Consider the following 19,129-nt stretch of genomic DNA (forward strand, 5'->3'; position numbering starts at 1 on the left):
CTGTCAAATGGCGATGGATTGCTGTGGAGGCATGTATTTATAATCTTCAAGTATCGCGAGAACCGAGCCCCGAGATCCGACGACGTCACGATGACGTTCGGCCTCGATTTCGATTCGGAGCGGGCGGGAGAGTACCGAGCTCCTCAGCTCGGTACTCGGATAGCCAAAGTTCGGGTGGGTTCGGTTCTCGGGGAACCGGACCCGCTCATCTCTAGTGAATATGCAGTTATTGAGCAGAGCTTATGCATACCCTGATCCTAGCAATTGTTTCAAGAAAATATAATCTGTTTTCACAGTAACATTCTATTAAACGATGTCACACTATGTTGTTATTATTTTTTCCCTACATGTTTTATACCACTTCGAATTTGTAAGAAGGGAAGGATCTCTTTATTGTGACACATGTATTTCCTCAACATTTGAATATAAGTATTTTATTTACTTTTTTGCACTTCATTGTTTGAGCATTTATGCAATGTTATTTGTGGTGTACAATTCTATAACAGAGATATGTGAATGCACTCAGTAGCGTAGGATACTCTTGATTTTCCACTTATGACAAAATAGTTTTTAACTCTTTCTTGGACTTCAACTATATGATTTTTAATGATTAATATAATACAACTTTGTTGCTATAAGAAATTAAGGGAGATACTAGGACTGTGAGTGAAAAACTATTTTTTACAAATATCTGGTCTACAACTGCAATGGCTCTAAAGATGTTAAAGTGTCTCAAAATGTTACATTTATGGTATCTTAGCTCCTGTAATGGATGTGTACAAAAATTTCTATAAATTGCCTCTGGGGTTGTAAAATTGCTAGAAATATATTTTCTGGACATACTAATTGACTCAATGGCATTTGATTCAAGTCATAAAGATTATAAAGGCTATAATAGCCCCTGCATTTAAAATTATTCCTGTAGTTAAAGTAGTTAAATAAATGGCCTTGATTGGCAGTCTAATACCCTAATTAGATGTATTACCATGAAGGCTAGTCAATTACTATAAGTAGAAAACAAATGATCTGCTGTGATGTCTCTGTTTGGGATCGTTATATTTTTTCTGCGCATTACCAGGTATGACTCCCTTATATAAGTATTGTTCATTAAAGTGGACCTAGTATCTCCTGATTAATCATCATCATCATCAGTCCTCATAGAAATGACCAACATGAATAAAATAAGCATGTGAAGAGGTATAAACACAGATAAGCATAATAACAACTCCATAAATATAATTACAAATAGTAGCAACATCAGATACAAACAGAGAATGAGCCATGTGCGAACAATTACCGATAGGGGCATGAATTTTGTGCTTGAACAAATAAACAGCATAGCACTCACACAAAATTCAGCAAAACACATAACAAGAGAAATGTGAGATAGACAGACTGTGGACGGACACTGCACGTGAGCACTTACATTCTAGGTTATATTTACTATACTTTCTTCTGAATTTTGGTACATGTTTGCAGGGAGTTTGCCTATTTCTATGCATTTAGAAATTCACAAGTGTTAAGGCGAGAATTAAAATCTACTGTAAAAAAAAAAGCATACTCACTGTCACTTTCTGTGATATCATCAAACCGCAATTGCAGCAGGGCAAAACTGATTTTGCAGACCCTAAAAGGGGCAAGGCTTATGATAACATGGGTGGAGCTTCACCATAAAATGCGTGTGGTTGGCCAATTTAGGCCATGTTGGGGTAAATTGGGATTGTAATTGGCACAGGTCGGGGTTGATCTTAGTTTTTTCCAATTTTACCTGAATAGATGTTGAGAGGCATAAAACTGCAAAAAGTCAGATAGTAATTAGCACAAACATTCTGAATGATCACATAAAATTAGTGTGATCTGATAGTCAACACACAGGGCTGCACACATAAACAGCTAATTTGAATAAAGCCTAAGCGTTAGATTTATTACAATCGAGTTTAGTGGTTCAAACCGCCCTATTTACAATAGGACGGTTTGAGGCTGCGATTAAAAATGGATGGCGAGGTGTGGCAGATTGAAAAAGCTAAACCGCCAGCGGTTTGGTTAAAACCGCTATCAAAACTGCCATCCAAAATAAAGGACAGGACAGTTTTATGGCTTGATAGCTCAAACATGCTGTTTGAACTGTTTTGCCATTGAGAACATAAGAGAAAGCACCATTGACATTTAAATTATTTGGCCAATCATTATTTAATGATTAAGTGGCAAAAATAATTTAATATTTACTTATGGGGGGAAAAAAATTCATTATATTAAGGGGACAAAATGATTTCATTATTATATTATTTGGGCACTATGTAATACCAAATTGTGCAACATAAATAATTATATCCACCATTAGCAATCAGTTAATATTATTATATATTCCCATTTCCCCATAATATAATGCTATAATAATGTCCCCTTAAAAAAAGTAAAAAAAAATAATTTCCCCATAAGTTAATATTAAATTCATTTTGCCCCTTAATCAATAAATAACGATTGCCCAAATAATTTGAATGCCAATGCTGCTTTCTCTTATGTTCTGAATGACAAAATAGATCAAACAGCAGCAGTCTGAGCAATCTCGCCACTCACAACCACCTCTTTTATTTGGCCATTTGGATGGCAGTTTTGCAAACCCCAGCTTAGTAAATCCAATGGTTTGTATGTTCTTCATTGCAAAGTGGTGGTTTTGAAAAATGTCAATTCTTGCCGTTTTAATGGCGGTTTTGACTTTAGTAAATCCGGTAGTTTTAAAAATCGCCGAAAACTGGTGGTTTCATCAAACCGCCCCTTTATTAAATCTAGCACTAAGGCTTTATAGCAGAAAGTACAAGGCAGAGAATGAGGGTTTGGTTTTATAATTGATTATATGCTTTTTTATTGTGTATAAAACTTCATGTGATGTATATTTCAGCTTCCCTTCCTTTTCGGTGTTTCTATCCTAATAATGGAAACACAGAGCAGGAATGTAATATTGTAGTATTGTAATAATTAATCTATATAATGTAATATATATCTTATGTATCATGGCACTATACTATACTTATTTTTTCTACTGATGTGTTTTCTGAGTTAATAAAGCTGTTCTGATGAGTCGTGAAAAGTAATACAGGAATATAATGTATCAAAATTCTATTCAGGTTTTGAACTGCTTTAATTCTGTACTCTAATAATGTGGCCTTCAACATGTTTCTCGAGCCCTTGGCCTCTCTGAAAACCTCACTAGATTAAACTATAAGGCATAATTTCTTCAGTAGGTTCCATTCAGTGTATAATTATTTATTAGCATGAAAAATGTTAACAGCATTGCTTTACACCATAGAAATAGAAGAAGAGGAAAAAAACAACAACATAAAATCTGTTATAAAGAGATGTGCCTGAGGTTTTCAGAGAGAAAGGAAAGCTCCCCAGAGAATGTATGGAATCCTGCAGAGCAGTGAAGCAGATACATCTTTGGTAATCACTACTGGAGGATGAAGAGTAAGTAGAGTAACCTGGAATACATTCTCTTAATGGTTCTTATCTGTATAGAGATGGTACTTAAAGCTAAATAAGATTTTAAACTCTATTTTGTATAGTAAGGAAATGGAGGAGTAGGGAAGAGGCAAGAAAAAAAATTATAACAGTTTAAACGTATTACAAGAACCATGGAAATAAAACGTTCTACCTACTGCAAATAGACCAGACTTTTTTTGTAAAGCCAGGGAATTGTCCATTGAATAGTTTAACCATTGACATATCTGAACATTGCATATCATGAAATATTTGTGAACATTATTTTAGTTTAATTAATTCAATTTAAATTCATTTCATATCCCCAACTGATTACAACATGGCTTGAAAACGATTGCTATTCGCTTTTCCCTCAATTTCTCTTCGGCACTAAGGGTTAATTATGTTCAATAGTGAATCACCCATGTGTTAAAACATCATTAGTATGTATTTTTCCAGAATATGCACAAGAAAACCATTTTATTACCATAAGAAAGATATGACATAACAGAAGAATGGTGTTGAAAAGTATTTGTTGCCTTGAACATCTGTAGTTTTTTTATACAACTGTGTTGAGCAAAAAACAAAATGGTGCATGTTCAAGCTTTATTTAAATGTGCATAGCCAAGATATGACACTAGAGCATCAAATGCATGTTTGTAGTAAAGAGAATGCGTTATTCTGTCTACACAACAAGTTGATGGCCATCATGTTTGGAACCCACTCACTGTGGCACCCAGCTAACGTGTGATATAAAAATGGCTGTCCTCGTGCATCACACAGCACCTCAGTTGACAGGAGGAAAAAATAGTAACATGATAACTAATGTTACTTTCAGGTGAAATAATCTTGTTCTATTAGAGGCTTTGAAATGTATGATAGGCAAGCCTGTTATTTTGTATTACATATGTGTTACAATTCTTAATTAAAAATAAGGCATAAATAGCCCTCCTACACATATATCAGTCAGTGATCCCTAGACATAATCGCTATCTATTAGTACACATACTAATAGCTGCTAGAGCAGCGATAGCTCAGACCTGGAAGTCCCCCATTCCCCCCAGGATCACTAAAGTTGTGTCTAAAATTCAATATAGTTTTGAGATGAAGACAACGGATGTGCCCTATACGGCATCCGCCTCCGATCCAATCATCAAATGGTTTAGCTGGCATGAATATGTCACAGAGGGCTCCGATAGAGTGCGTGTTGCCTCAAATCTTTCACCCTCTCCCTCTCCTGCAGCCCTCATAGAGGAACCCCAGTCCAATGAACCAGTTCTGCCTGTGTGATATTTAAGCTGCTTAGGTCTTAATGTATCCCCCTTTGGTGTGCTACAAGAAAGACCAATGTGTATGTCTTACTTCTGCTTTTCAAAGTCATGTGTATGTTATAAGAATGCTGTCTTAATGGAGTGACTCCCCCCCCCCTCTCTTTTCCTTTTTATTTATTCCTTTATTTGTATTTGTCGCCCTTTCTTTTTTCTGTGCCCCATTTAACTTTGAAAAACTCAATAAAAATGTATTGAAGTAAAAAAAAAAAAAGTCATGAATAAAGTTTAAAAGATTCAATTTGTCCAAGATTTCTGGCAGCAAAATGTAGCAAGTAGGGCTCTCATGTTTCTGGTTTTCCCAGAATAATCCCCCAAAATTTTAAACTCACAATTCTTATTACTATATAATCCAGACTCCTGATGCACTGAAACTAACAAGATAAGTGAGCATAGGTTCCTATAACTGTTTTACCTTGTTTGGCACCTAAAAGTAAGCATGGGATAGAATTTATGGCCTGAGATGACTTAAGTTCACATGGGTCTCCCAATTTCTCATTTTAAACATACATGTTTCCTAATTATATGTTGCATGAAAAAAGTGGAGATATCTATTCCATTGAAGCTGTTAGATAATGTATTTTGGACTTTGATAAATACAACATCCTAAAAAATTACTGGTTTTTTTTTTTATTCAATTCCAATTTAATGCCCCATTTTAAACATTTAGGCTCTGAGTCATTAAGGAAAGAAAGGCAAAAAAGGAGTAAGTATTCTCTGGGGCAAACCATGTTACAATGCAAAGGGAGAAAATTAGTTTATTATTTTGCACACAAATACTTTATTATTACACTGAAATTTAAAGTTGATCTAGAACATGCCCTACCCCAACTATAAATCTGTCCTCACAATTTAAATTTACCTCCCCCTCCAATGCAGCATGGTTTTTCCCAGGTGCAAAGTTACTCCTTTTTTATGCTTTATTTTCCTTAATGACTGAGGCCCTTACAGTTTAATATGGATGGATATAATTATGAGTATCTTTCATTACTTTGAATCAATCTGCATTGTGTTGATGTTTAGTGTTGGTCCATCCCTAGAGTGAAAGCGTTAACAGTGATATTTGCTGAGTCTGTGTGCCTAAATGTTTAGAGCTGTGCACATTCTGTGCTAAGATAAGCAACTTCAAGGCTACGCTTTAATGTGCTGCCTCTTTGTTAGACACTGGTTTACTATTGTTCAAAGTAGGCATAATAACTATTATTGGCTAAGCACTGAATTTCTTACTGTACTTTTAGCCATGATCAGTCATATTTTGCTGCAGTGAAATAAGTAGCATATATAGTGTAGGATAGCCCTTTGTGGAAATTCATCTGTGGATATCTTGCTTGTTTGTATGCGCCCTGTGTGAAACAGTTGCTCTCCATCTGCAGGATATCATTGCTACTGAGATAGGAGTTCCCTTGCATTTGATCCTGCTGGTTACTATTCTTGTGCAGAGCCGGATTTCCCACTATGCAACCTAGGCAATTGCCTAGGGCCCAACGGTCCCCAGAGGGCCCTCCCAGGGCCGGCGGTGAAACCACACTTTAAAAATGGACCACTACTTATGGGCCAGTGCTATGTGCTTGCCCCCCGGGCTAAAGTCTGCCAGCCAGCCCCTTAATAGTGGTATATGTTATGCTAAAAAACTATAGTGCTATGGATTTTTTCAGGGAGGGGGCCCCAAACCAGTATCTTGCCTAGGGCACCATGAGGTCTAAATCCGGCTCTGTTCTTGTGTGCTGATTTCGTACCTGAAGCTTAATAAAACTTGCACTGTCTAATTTGTTGGTGTTATGTGTTCTCTTTTCTTTCCATAGCTTTTACTGAGAAGCAAATAAGCAATTTAGCACAGTAAATTAACTCTTCTCAATAGCTTGCAATTCCCATTTATACGGTAGACATTCAGAATGCATTTTACCAACAAGATGTTATCTTCACTTATCTGCTTCCTAGTAAAATAAAAAAAAGGGGAAACTGAATTCCTTCACTTCTTATGTCCATCCATCACCATCCATCTCTCTATCTGTCATTAAATTCACATAAGGTGAGCTGATGTACAGGCATTTCTCCCTCCATGTGCCCTGTGAGATTCCACAAAGCTTTTGTACAGTATCTTAATAATCTCAGCTCTTGTGTAAATGAATGTGCGTAGAGGTTGCAATTTCTTAATATTATGGAAAGTTTGAAGGGAAATTTCCCTTGGTACGTGACAGTGGTCAGTGACAATGTTCGCTAAAGATGAGCGGTTTGGATTATGTAAAATTCGACAATATCCGACATTGGGGATCCGAGTGAAACTGAGTCGTGACTTGATTTCTCCCGCCAAACTCGGGTCTCAAAATGAGGCAAAACGTAATTTTCAGGAAAAAAAATTGTATAAAATGTCCTCTCTCATTTTCTCAAGTACCATTTTAGAAGAGACAGTGTGTAGGGAAGGTGAGCTGCAGTGCCTTGCTCATAAAATAGCGTTCAGGGTGAACCAGGAGCATAGGAAAGCAATAGAATCCTGTTATTATTGTAAAGCAATTCTGGAGAGATTAGTCAGCTAGAAAGGTTTGCTGATCAATTGTTTTTTATTTCAATCTTAAAAACACTTTACACAGACTAGTGGCTACTGGCTGTTGTTATAATAGTACTATACAGTATATACAAACTGTATTAGATAGAGATCACTCTGAGCTAACTAGAATATTTATTTCTTGGAGAAAAACAGTGCTTTTGCTGTCTATTAGCAACAGAATCCAAAAAACAAACAGATTTCTTTCTTTTAAAATTGAAGGTTTTTCTAATGAAAGTAATATTCTGTGAGGCAGTGACAACTGAAACTATTTTGAAAAAAACGTGTGTTTGCGTGTGATATTCAGCACGAAGCTGCACACCCCAAAAATTGCTATATATTATTATATTTTAATATTTTCTATTTTTCAATTGTTGTCCATTTTGGAAGGGTCATTCAGGGAAATCTATATTTAAAAAAGTGTGTTTGTGAGGGTAATTTAGTGAAATCTACATTTAAGAGAGTGTTTGTATGAAGGTTTTCTCTGGGCATTTTCTACATTCAGCAACCACATGTAGAACATTTCTGCGGCTGCAAAAGAATATGTCATCTGCTATGCCACCAAGCCCATTAGATAAATTGAACAGCAAAAAATTTTTGTGAAAGGTGCAAGAGCTAAAATTTGTAACATTACACAGCATACATCATGAGAGAGTGAAGAGGCAGTAACAATCAGATGTCATTAGATGGACAGAAGCATAAGTAGATATTTAAACAAGTAGATACCCAATTATAAAGAGCTACCTAATTTGCTGCCGCTATATAAATAAATGAAGATGCTGAGAGATGAAGGTGGCCTTAACCCATACTACAAACATTCACAGATTAGGCACACAATACATTGCCAGAGCATTCATCAGCAGCCAAGAGCAGGGCTTTGCTTACCTTGCCGCTATATAAATAAATGAAGATGCTGAGAGATGAAGATGGCCTGCAGCCATACTAAACGCCTTCAAAGACTATGCACACAATACACTACATTGCCAGAGTATTCATTGGTAGCCAAGAGCAGGATGTCAGACGCCATACCAGCACATCTACTAAGTGCTGGGGATGGCCGTCTTCCTGTAGCACTGTGTCTTGTCCCGTTGCCTAGCAACAGAACGCTCCTTCCTTCTAGACGACGGGCGCATGCGCAGTTACATCTTGTCTCCATTGCTAGGCAATGAGATGCTTCTCTCTCCTCTCCTTGGCGGTCAGCAGATTCCACTGCCACCAATCACAAGCCCTCATATCCTTTTTAAGGAAGACTCTGGCACCATTAAAGTGCCAGAGTATCAAGGTCCCTATATGCTCCAGCGCTCCAGTCTGTTTAACAGCACTCTGACTGGCTTCCTGGCTCCTGACTCGGCTCTGTCTGGTCCTGCACCTGGATTATCCTTTGGGCTGATTGGATTTCCTGATTTGACCTCTGACTTCCTGACTATGCTTTTGTCTCATCCTCTGGTACCTCGTTTGCCCGCACAACCTAAATTCAGATTGTACAGCCACGCCTCTTCACGTGCTACTTCGCTGGTGGCTAACTTGGAAGGCCGTGACCTGAGTGTCTTCTGCAGCAAACTCCAAACTCCCTTGCAGGGGTCCCTGGTGAAGACTAGAGGCATATTTAAACTCCACTCCTCCTTGTTTAGCATCATCAATACCGGCAAGTTGTCACAGACTTACCTGTCATCGCTCTCCTCCGTCCGGAAGCCGCACTTCCGGTTTTCGGCGGTCACATGACCGCAACCCGGAGGCGGGGATTTTGAATCCCTGTTAGTATAAAACATCCACTCTGACACTCTGGGAGTGTCAGTGCAACATCCCTTGTTCCTGGCTCCTGTTCCCTATGGATTCCTGCTTCCTTGACCCCTGCTGTTTCCTTTGTATTGACCTCTGCCTGTCTGACCATTCTACATCTCCAGTCCCAGTGTACCGACCCGGCTTGCTGACTACTCTTCTGTTCTGGTGACCCGTGTACCGTCCCGGCCTGATTGACTCCGAGCTTGCCTTCTGATTCTGCCTCCATTGTCTTCCTGTGTACCGACCCGGCTCGTCCGACTACGCTACTCCTGCTCCTACTTCGCTGCACTACATCTAAAGGTGAGGCTTAGGACCGCGACCTGCGACTCCTGGCAGAAAAGCCCATCCCGCCTTGCGGCGGTTCTTGGTGAACACCTGGGAGATCGTTAGACTCCGCTTCTCAGGTAAGCCAGCACTATTTAGATTGTAGTAATATCCAGTAAATCCGTTACAGTTTGCTCTGACCATGGATTCTGCAGCGAGGGACCTCCTACAGCATTTAGCGGCTACTGCAGTTCCTGTGATATTAATAATTTTAAAACCTCAAAAATGGGTTACAATATAATATAAGGAAGGTCTACATTCCAAACCTATTTTGTAAATAGCGGAACAATGTATATGTCTTTGAGGCCAGCAAAACTTTCTGCTTTACACCAAATATGATGGAGCCATATCCTTAAAGAGGAATTTATTTACTTAGGAAGGTCTTCAGTTACCAGCTATGCTGCGCACTCTGCTTAATTGAATGTTCCTTTGTCATATACAATATACTAATAAATGGGGAGCCTTCCATAATGTCATACAAATAACTCCTCCCCATGTTTATATGTCTATATTACTTTGTGTGCCAAAGAGAGGGCTGCAATTTTCAGGGTCTCCTTTTCCACAATTGAAATACATTGTAGAGTCAGCTGTTAGGAATCGAGGAAAAGCACTCAAAAGGCAATTTCCCTGGCAAAAAAATTAAATTTAATATCCAAATATAATCCATATCGAGAGACTGTTTTTCATGTGTTTAAGTATTGTTATTTGCTAACTGTTTAATATTAGAGATGCTTGTGCTCGGTTTTCGGAAAACCGAGCCCACCCGAACATAGCCGATCCAAGCACTGAAGGGCTCGGTACTTTTGAGCGCCCTCGAAACTGAAAACGAGGCAAATCTTGTGAGTTTTGGATCCTGGTGCTAGCAATGTTCTTAAAAGTCTCCAGTCATAGTCTACTGTGCCATATCCCACCCAGAAACAGGAGAGGTGGCAGTGTTCTTGCCAATCTACAATATACGTGCCATTGCTCATTGTCAGTGTTGAAAGAGAAATAATAGGTCTGGCAGTGTTCTTAATGTCTACAGTCACATTGTACTGTGCCATAGCTCATACAGAAACAGGAGGGGTGGCAGTGTTCTTGTTACTCTCCAGTCTCCATTAAAATATCTCCAGCATTTTTTTCTAGGTTTTTGGGAACATTCTGTGTATCCCTTTGGAACCATATACCATCTATAACAATATTTATGCTTTGTCTTTGATGCTAACACACATAGGCAGGAACTGATGCTGAGTTAGGTATGCACCTGATTGCTTAGCATTAAATACTCAATTTGTATTACGGACGGCCATTAAAAAAAATGTACTCCTACATCCATTTGCAGATTTGGTTGCATGTGATACTTATTCCTGCTTATGGCTGAGGAGGCAGAAAAGGGGAGGTAAGGGGTGGTCAAACGCAGTCCAAGTACAGCAGGCACGTGCTTCTATATTTGTAACTGAAGAAGACTCACATGGAGACGCAGCTATGCCTGTCAGTAGCTGTATCATTTGAGAATGCCTAGGGGCTGGTGCAAATACCTACTGATTATAATGACGGTCACCAGCACTAGTTAGCTGCTTCTGATTGGCTAATTGATGATTCACCTCTGAAGCTGATTTTTTTTTCATTGCCTGCGCCTACAATTATAACAATTAGTAGGCATATTTTAGAATTTTTTTGCTACTTTCATTTGCAGGTGAGAAAGAAGATTATACCTACTGTACTATACAGGGTTTTTATAATTAAATCAAACCTAATAGTGCATATTTTCACTATCCAAACAAATGTTAAAAAACTTTTCTTGTGCTTAGAAACTGGTTTGGTGTATATGTATCTGATGTATGCAGAAACCTGGGACATATGCTACTGGTGCAGAGTTGGATGCATCTTGGCATCTTGGCATAAATGATAAAAATATTTTATGTGTGTGTCCTATTTTCTCTTCCCAATTTGGTTTATGAGGATATTTTGCTACGTCGTTCAGGGGCGCACGCAGGATTTTTAAGAGGGGTTCCCCCCCCCCAAATAAAGAAAAAAAAGCGAAAGCTGCTGCACATGCGCAGCAGCTCAGTTTCGGCAGCACTGTACCATCAAGCAGCCACGGCGCTGTCAAAGAAGCATCCGCAGCAGTGCTGTATACAATACAGCACCGCCGCGGACGCTTCTTTGACAGCGCCGCGGCTGCTGGATAGTACAGGGGCACTTCTTTAGCGGAGGGGAGGGGTTTCTGGAGACCCAGAAACCCCCCCTGCGTGCGCCGCTGTCGTTACACATTAGCAGGAGGTGATAGTGACATCAGTCCTTTGAGGACACACTTCCTTGGCATAGTGATTCCAGGAAGGAGATCTGTGTAGCGGTAGAGTTTTTATATATGCTGATTTTTCCACCAGAAGGCCGATAAAAACTAAGAACAATAATTTACCAATCATCTTATCATTTGTGAATGTATTTTGTTAAATGTCTGGAATTCCTTTTTAATGTTTATACTCTTCGAGGATGATCGCTGTCAAAAGCAGAGACCAGCATTTATAATCATGGCACCTGGCGGTTTTTAACAACCTATTAACTATAGCTTCAAAAAGTATTTTATTTGCAGTAAATCAGTGGAACAGGTATAAATGTTATGTGTTCACTATACCATAGTCCTGGACAAAAGTAACAGCCTTAGTAGTAAATGCAGATATCCAAATTATTTGAATCGCAGCATATTTGCACCTTCTGGTGTACCATGTACCCCTGTAGTGCTGCTAGAGGATAAGGTTGTTAATTAACAGTTCTGTTTTAATGCTAAACAGGGATTGGTACATAGTTTCCTCTGGCTGGATGACTGTACCCACCTGGTCTTGAAGGAACTGGAATATATTAAGATGCAGCCTGGTTCACTGAAGATAGGATTAATTACATTTCTTCCTCCCAGAACCGGCAACATGCTTTGGATACCAGAGGATCTAAGGCTATATAGCATATACATTGCTAGATTGGTTTCTTAGATTGGTAGATTGGATTTGCACATGTATTAAACTCACAATGTGCCCTCTAAGGCCCTTCACAAAGGGTTAAGAATGGATGTACTATAGCTGAATGCAGCTTCTTTTTTTAAGCCAGCAGAGCATGCCATTGTTGTGACTGAGGCTTCTGTCTCCGTTCTATTTGCAAATGAAAAACAAACATGCCCAGGAAGGAGAACCAGAGGGAAGAGAAAATGACACAAACATTCACACATACCCCAGAGCAGGTAGCAATCAATATTGTGTAAAATGTAAAGTGATGTGACATAGACAGAAAATATTTGGAAGTAGGAAAGCTGACAGAATAATTGGCTCTGAGGGAAATTGTCTTTCAGAGAAGCTCTTACTGCATCTTGCACAAAAGAGGCAGATTCTGCACAGAGAATGTACATTTACAAGGACACTGGAGTTCGCTCTTTTATTTCTATAAATATAAATACAATAGTATATACAGAATTCTATGCCCTTGTGTTATATTGTTGTTACATGTGTGGGCATATATGTGCACTGTTACATAATTTTGAATGTCAACCAGGGCCGGACTGGCCATCTGGCACTTCTGGCAAATGCCAGAAGGGCCTATGGCTAGTTGGGCTGATCCAGCAGCTGGCAGCATGCCCGCTCTGTCCGCCGAGCAGCTCACTGCGCGCTGCTTGGCGGACGGAGTTTCAGTGAGTGAGTGAGTGTGTGTGTTCAAACATTGTGCGTGTGGGAACCATGCTCATACAGTGTGCGTGTGGGGGTCATGTTCATACATTGTGCGCGTGGGGACCATGCTCATACATTGTGCATGTGGGGGCCATGTTCATACAGTGTGCGTGTGGGGGTCATGTTCATACATTGTGCATGTGGGGGCCATGCTCATACAGTGTGCGCGTGGGGACCATGCTCATACATTGTGCATGTGGGGGCCATGCTCATACAGTGTGCGTGTGGGGGCCATGTTCATACAGTGTGCGCGTGGGGACCATGCTCATACATTGTGCATGTGGGGGCCATGCTCATACAGTGTGCGTGTGGGGGCCATGTTCATACAGTGTGCGCGTGGGGACCATGCTCATACATTGTGCATGTGGGGGCCATGCTCATACAGTACTAATAACACTAATAACTTATTGGAATTCTATGTTTATGGATGTTTTTGCCAGAGCAAATTATTAATCTTCACATATATATATATATATATATATATATATATATATATATATATATATATATATAATTACCTAACATTAATACATAACTTAACACGATTAAGAGATTAATTTCTCAACAGAACTTTAAGACCCACATCATATATTTCAATAATTATTTGTAGAGGTGGTGCACGTGGTTGGGGCCCATAAATTACATTTTCACGCCAAATAAACTGGTGATCTTTTGTATTACACAGTCTATTTTGTGTATTGACAGACCTCTCTATTCTCTCTCCTCTCACACTGTCCTCAGTACATAGCTCAGTCTCTGTTTAGTGTGATGTCACAGATCTCTATACTGCTTATTTGTTTCCAGCACTTTCCTTTTTACTCACACCTCTCTTTGGCTCACTTCTTCTCTTCTTACACTTTCTTCACTTTTAATCTGCTTATATGTCACTTTGTCCGGTTTTCATTCTGTCCCTATTTTTCTCTCTCAGTCTATGCAGACACAGGGGTCTCTCTCAGCGATCCTGAGTATCACACTCCTCTCTCCTGTCACCCCCGGCAACCACCAACGACTACCAACTGTCACTTTCCCTCAAGAAATCTTTTTTTTTTTTTTAAATCTTTATAAACACTTATGACAAGTAACACATGTAACCACATCTAAACAGGAAGGTACATGAACATATATTTACATATAGATACACCTCAGGTTACTCAGGTTTCGGGGTATCACACAAGTATTAATGAAGAATGGTTGGGAATGATGCACAGACGGGTGGGGTACCTTTTTATAATGGCCATGTCACCGATACCAGATAAGCCGACAGGAATACACCGAAGGCGCACTGGTAATACTGACAGCTTTAAACAGTTACAGGAAACCATGGCGACGTATGAAGAAGACGGCAGGTAAGGATGACGTCACTTTCATGCCGCACATTATGTTTGCTGTTCTTAAGCTGGTATTTTAAGGAGCCGCTGCCTGTACAATCATCATCATCATCATCATTTATTTATATAGCGCCAACAGAGGTGAGAAGGCCCTGCGCGCAAGCTTACAATCTATGGGACAATGTTATTTAGAAAGTCTAATACATTGTACAGGTGGCGCCTTCTTAAAATACCAGATTAATAACAGCAAACATAATGTGCGGCATGAAAGTGGCGTCATCCTTACCTGCCATCTTCTTCATACATCGCCATGGTTTCTGGTCACTGTTTAAAGCTCTCACTATTACCAGTGCGCCGGGGAATACACCTTAGGTGTATTCCTGTTGGTGTATCTGGTATCAGCGAGATGGTCATCGTTTTAATGACTACCACCGGCACAGACACATATTGGGGGGAAGGGTGATTCGAGCAAAAATGGGAGAAGTATTTTTTTTGTTTTGTTTCAAATTCAAATGATCAAATTCCATTCAGATTTTCCATAAGGCCACTTCTAAATTTCCACTTCGACCATTGGATACCTCTTCAAACTGATTTAAAGAAAACAAACCACACTGAACTTTACAAAACCCAGTCTTATGTGGAGGGACAGAGGATGTGCCTGGTGCCCGTGAAGAGGGCGAAGATGTCAGGCTGTGCTGCGCCCCTGGAGGGGCTGAAGAATCCTCAGATGGCAGTGCCCTACAAGTGGGTGAAGAAAGAAGAGGAGAAGTACTCACCCGTCCAGCGATCCAGCGGTGAGTATCGTGGCTTCTTTCTTGCAGGTCCTGTGCGCGGGGGAAGGATGAGCCAATCAGGGCTTATCTTTCCCCGCTGGCCAATCAGCGGCCGGATGCGCGAGCCAATCGCGGCTCGCACCCGGCCATTCAAAAGATTGGCGCCGACGCGAGCCAATCAGCGCTCGCGCCGGCTGATGACGTCACGCCGGCGACTATATAAGTCGCCGGGTGGCGCCATTTTGCCAGAAGTCCGTCGGCGGAGAAGAGAGAGGACGTCTCTTCAAGACGTCCAGCAACAGAGCCAGCAGCAGCGGCGACAGGGGGCCCTTGTAAGGGCCGTGAGCTACCCTGCCGCCAGAAGACTTCAATCAAGCTGCCGGAGCGGAGATCGTCAGCGGGGAGCCCTTGTAAGGGCTGAGAGCGCCCCCGCCAAGCAGCCCTCAACAGCGCCGAAGAGGAGAAGAGGCGCCGCCGGCTGGAGGGTCTGGAAGACCCGGAGAAAGAAGCAGAAGACGGCGTGGCAAGTTGAGTATCCTGCGCAGAGCAGGTAAGTATACTCAGCTTTAATTCGGGCACTAGGCCCGTGGGCACAGTCGGGCACAAGGCCCGTGGCACTGTGAAGTAGGGGCACAAGGCCCAGGGACCTGGGCACTAGGCCCCAATGAAGTATAGTGGGCCAGTAGGCCATTAGTATATATGAACAAAGGGACAAGCCCCTATTAGCTAGACAGGGGCGTGAGAGCCCAGGTACAAGGGCACAAGGCCCTTAGGTAGTTAGTGGCCTAGAGGCCATAGGAAGGCCAGAGGGCCTGGTTAGGGGCTGGTAGCCCGTCTGCTATTAAGGGCACAAGGCCCTCAGTCAGTTAGGGAGGCCACAGGCCTCAGGCAGGGGCTAGGACCCCTAGGTAGTAGGGCACAAGGCCCTAGTTAGTGGGCTCAGAGCCCTGAGGTAGAGAGGGGGCTGAGGCCCATTAATCAGAGCACAAGGCTCTGTGTGTAGCTGGGCAGGGACCCATGGTGTGTAGGGCATAAGGCCCTGGTGTTGTGTGGTGGAGGCGTGGGAGCCTCGTGAGTGTAGGCGCGGTCCTGTGTGAGGTGAGCACACGTGTTTAGGAGGTACAGTAGAGCGTAGGCTCCTGTGGTGCTGTAGCAACCTGCTGGTTGGCTAGCAGCGGTGTGCTCGGGTAAGTAGCGTGCAAAGTACTGTATACTGTATTTATTCTGTCTGTGCGGCGAGTATAGTTTACATTACGGTATTTTGGGGTGTGCTACATAACTGTGTCCAGGCGCAAGACGTCAGGCCCCCATTAAAGGTAGGCTCTTGTTCCTGTGGTTTTCCTGTGCTAACCCGTGCTGTGGGGACAAGTGTAGTTACCAGCATACACACAGTCAGGGGAGAACACACGTAGTTTCCCTGTCCCTTAGGTCCCCGGGGTCACACTGGTACCCAGAGGGGGTGGCTGAGTGAGTTGGTGGCAGTGCAGCACACCTTGAGGCAGTTCCAGGGGCGGCCGTGGTTCTGATCAAGGGTCCTCAAGGCCGGTTCCGTGCAGGTGGACCTGTGGTTCCGGACGTAGGGACCCGTGTGAGATACCCGAGTACAGGCAGTCGGGCGGTTCAGTTCGATCGGCTGTTCCGTGCGGCAGTCGGCCCGCGGGTTAGTGTGCTGTTCTACTGAGCCTCAGCCGGGCTTAAAGAACCCGTACTTAGGGCCTGTGTGTGACTCCATAGCAAGAAGGCAGCTTCTTGGTACGACCTGGGTGAGGGGGTTAGGAACCGCCCTCCGGTTTAGGCTGTGAACACCGGCTGGTGTTCCCCGTAGCGTGTAAGTGAGCAGTTCCGTTAGTGCACCACACCTAGTTAGTCATAGCGGTTTGACTTAGTTGCGTTGCCGACCATTAGAAGGTTGTTAGGGTCGGGTCGCTGTTGTAGTCAGTCCAGTTTTGTGGGTGCCATCTTAGTCTCACGGAGAGCGTAGAGGGAGGCTGTGTGTTCTTGTCATCCGCAGGAGTCGGGAAGGTGCAGGAGAACCGGATCGGAAGTGGGAGTGTCCCGGTGAGTATCACGCTCGATTCCCCCATTCGGTTAGGCCCTCACTGGCAGGTGTGTGAGGTACTTGAGGCGGGATTAGTCCTCGGATTAGTCTTGGCCTTCAGTGCCTGTAGTCCCCCGCGTCTTGGCAAGAACAAAGTGAGGAGGCGGCAAAGAGCTTGGACTGTCTGTGCCCTTGTTCTTTGCCGTAGTCTCGGACAGCCCTTACCTGGTAGGCACGGCCGTAATCTCTGTCTCTATCTCAGAGGGACGTGATTGGAGGTGACTGCGGCTGCGGATCTGCTGGGATTGGATCGCAGCTGGGAAATTGGAAGCGGACTGGAGGTGACCATCGTTTACAAGGTAAGTTCTTTTGTGTTGCGTCTGACCCTGTCTTTCCCCGCAGGGGGCGTTACACTTACATATAGAGCTTGTTCAGGCATCGGAATAGTGATGTTTTAAATCAAAAGAGTGTTCCTACATATATCAGATATTTGACACAAAAGCATTTAAACTGCATAATGTCACAACAAGGATGAGCTTACAAAAATAACCAAATATATAAATAAATGTCATTGATTACAAATCATACAAATATGTAATTAATATACTTATGTTACCATAGAAACTAGACACAGATTACTTAGTAGCAGAGAAGTGTTACAACCCTTAGCTTATTATAGATGGAGCTTGGTTATTTCATATAAATAGCTCAGACACACCACATTCATATGCACACCAAATTAAGTTGGCAGAGATAACATGGTGCCTTTTCTCTATACCAACGTGCCACATTTAGATCCTTTTGCACTTTAGCACTGTTATCTGTATGTATGCCTTCAAATCACCATAGTATAGTCCAGTTCTACTGTATGTGCGCTTGCAAAGGCTTTACAAAGAAAATCCTCTTGGCATAATGTGTTTGTAAATCTACAGGACTACTAAGATTTTTATATTGTTTTTAGATATGTTTTTAGAACTATTAAGGCAAAATACATTGTTCAGTGTAAGTCTGATTGTCCACTGCAGCTCTGTTATCATGTAAAGCATTATCTCTCTCTACGATACACACACCAGAAGCTCCTCCCACATCACAGTCACACTTTCCTATTGGGATTCAATAGTGATAAAAACAAAGGGTGAAACTGAAAGCACACAATACAAAGCAAATGGCTAATCAGGTGGCCTTACAGTTACTGTCAACTACTTAAATAATACACTTCAATATGTATTTCTTTTGGGGTCTATTTATCACTCGGTGCTAAGCCTGGATAAAGTATCTGTTACAATGTGCGCTTTGTGAAAGGGTTAACAAGGGAAAAATCACAAATGATCGCCCCAGTGTTTTTATCACATCTGTGGATGGGGTTAACAGCTTTCTGTTTGCACCCAATGGCTAGGACTTCCCTGACTTGAACCAGACAACACAGATTAAACCCACTAATAGCTCCATGTTTGTGGGGATATAATCAGTCCCTCTCCCTTCCTGCTTTCAGTAAGCTCCTGTGATCTCAATGAAGATGCTACATCCTGACAAACTACAGGGAACCAGCAGATGAACCAGCAAATTGGATTGCCAAAAGATTGCATGACTGCTGAGCTGGCAGACCCAACAGAGAGTAGGAACATTGGTACAACCCACTAAGTGCAGTGCACCCACAGCATCTCCAATCTCTTACAGACAATGGATGTGTGAGTGATGCTGAAACAGGGCACTCTAATTGCTACTCCAAGGATATGGAGGAGGGGAAGAGGGACAGGCTGAAATGTCCCTTTTCTCTTAGGGTACAAACAATTGGTCCTTCCTGCAGTTGATCATATCATAATGCACACAACATTTCACTGC

The sequence above is a fragment of the Mixophyes fleayi genome, chromosome 1 (assembly GCF_038048845.1).
Source record: "Mixophyes fleayi isolate aMixFle1 chromosome 1, aMixFle1.hap1, whole genome shotgun sequence".
In the NCBI taxonomy this organism is placed as follows: Eukaryota; Metazoa; Chordata; class Amphibia; order Anura; family Limnodynastidae; genus Mixophyes; species Mixophyes fleayi.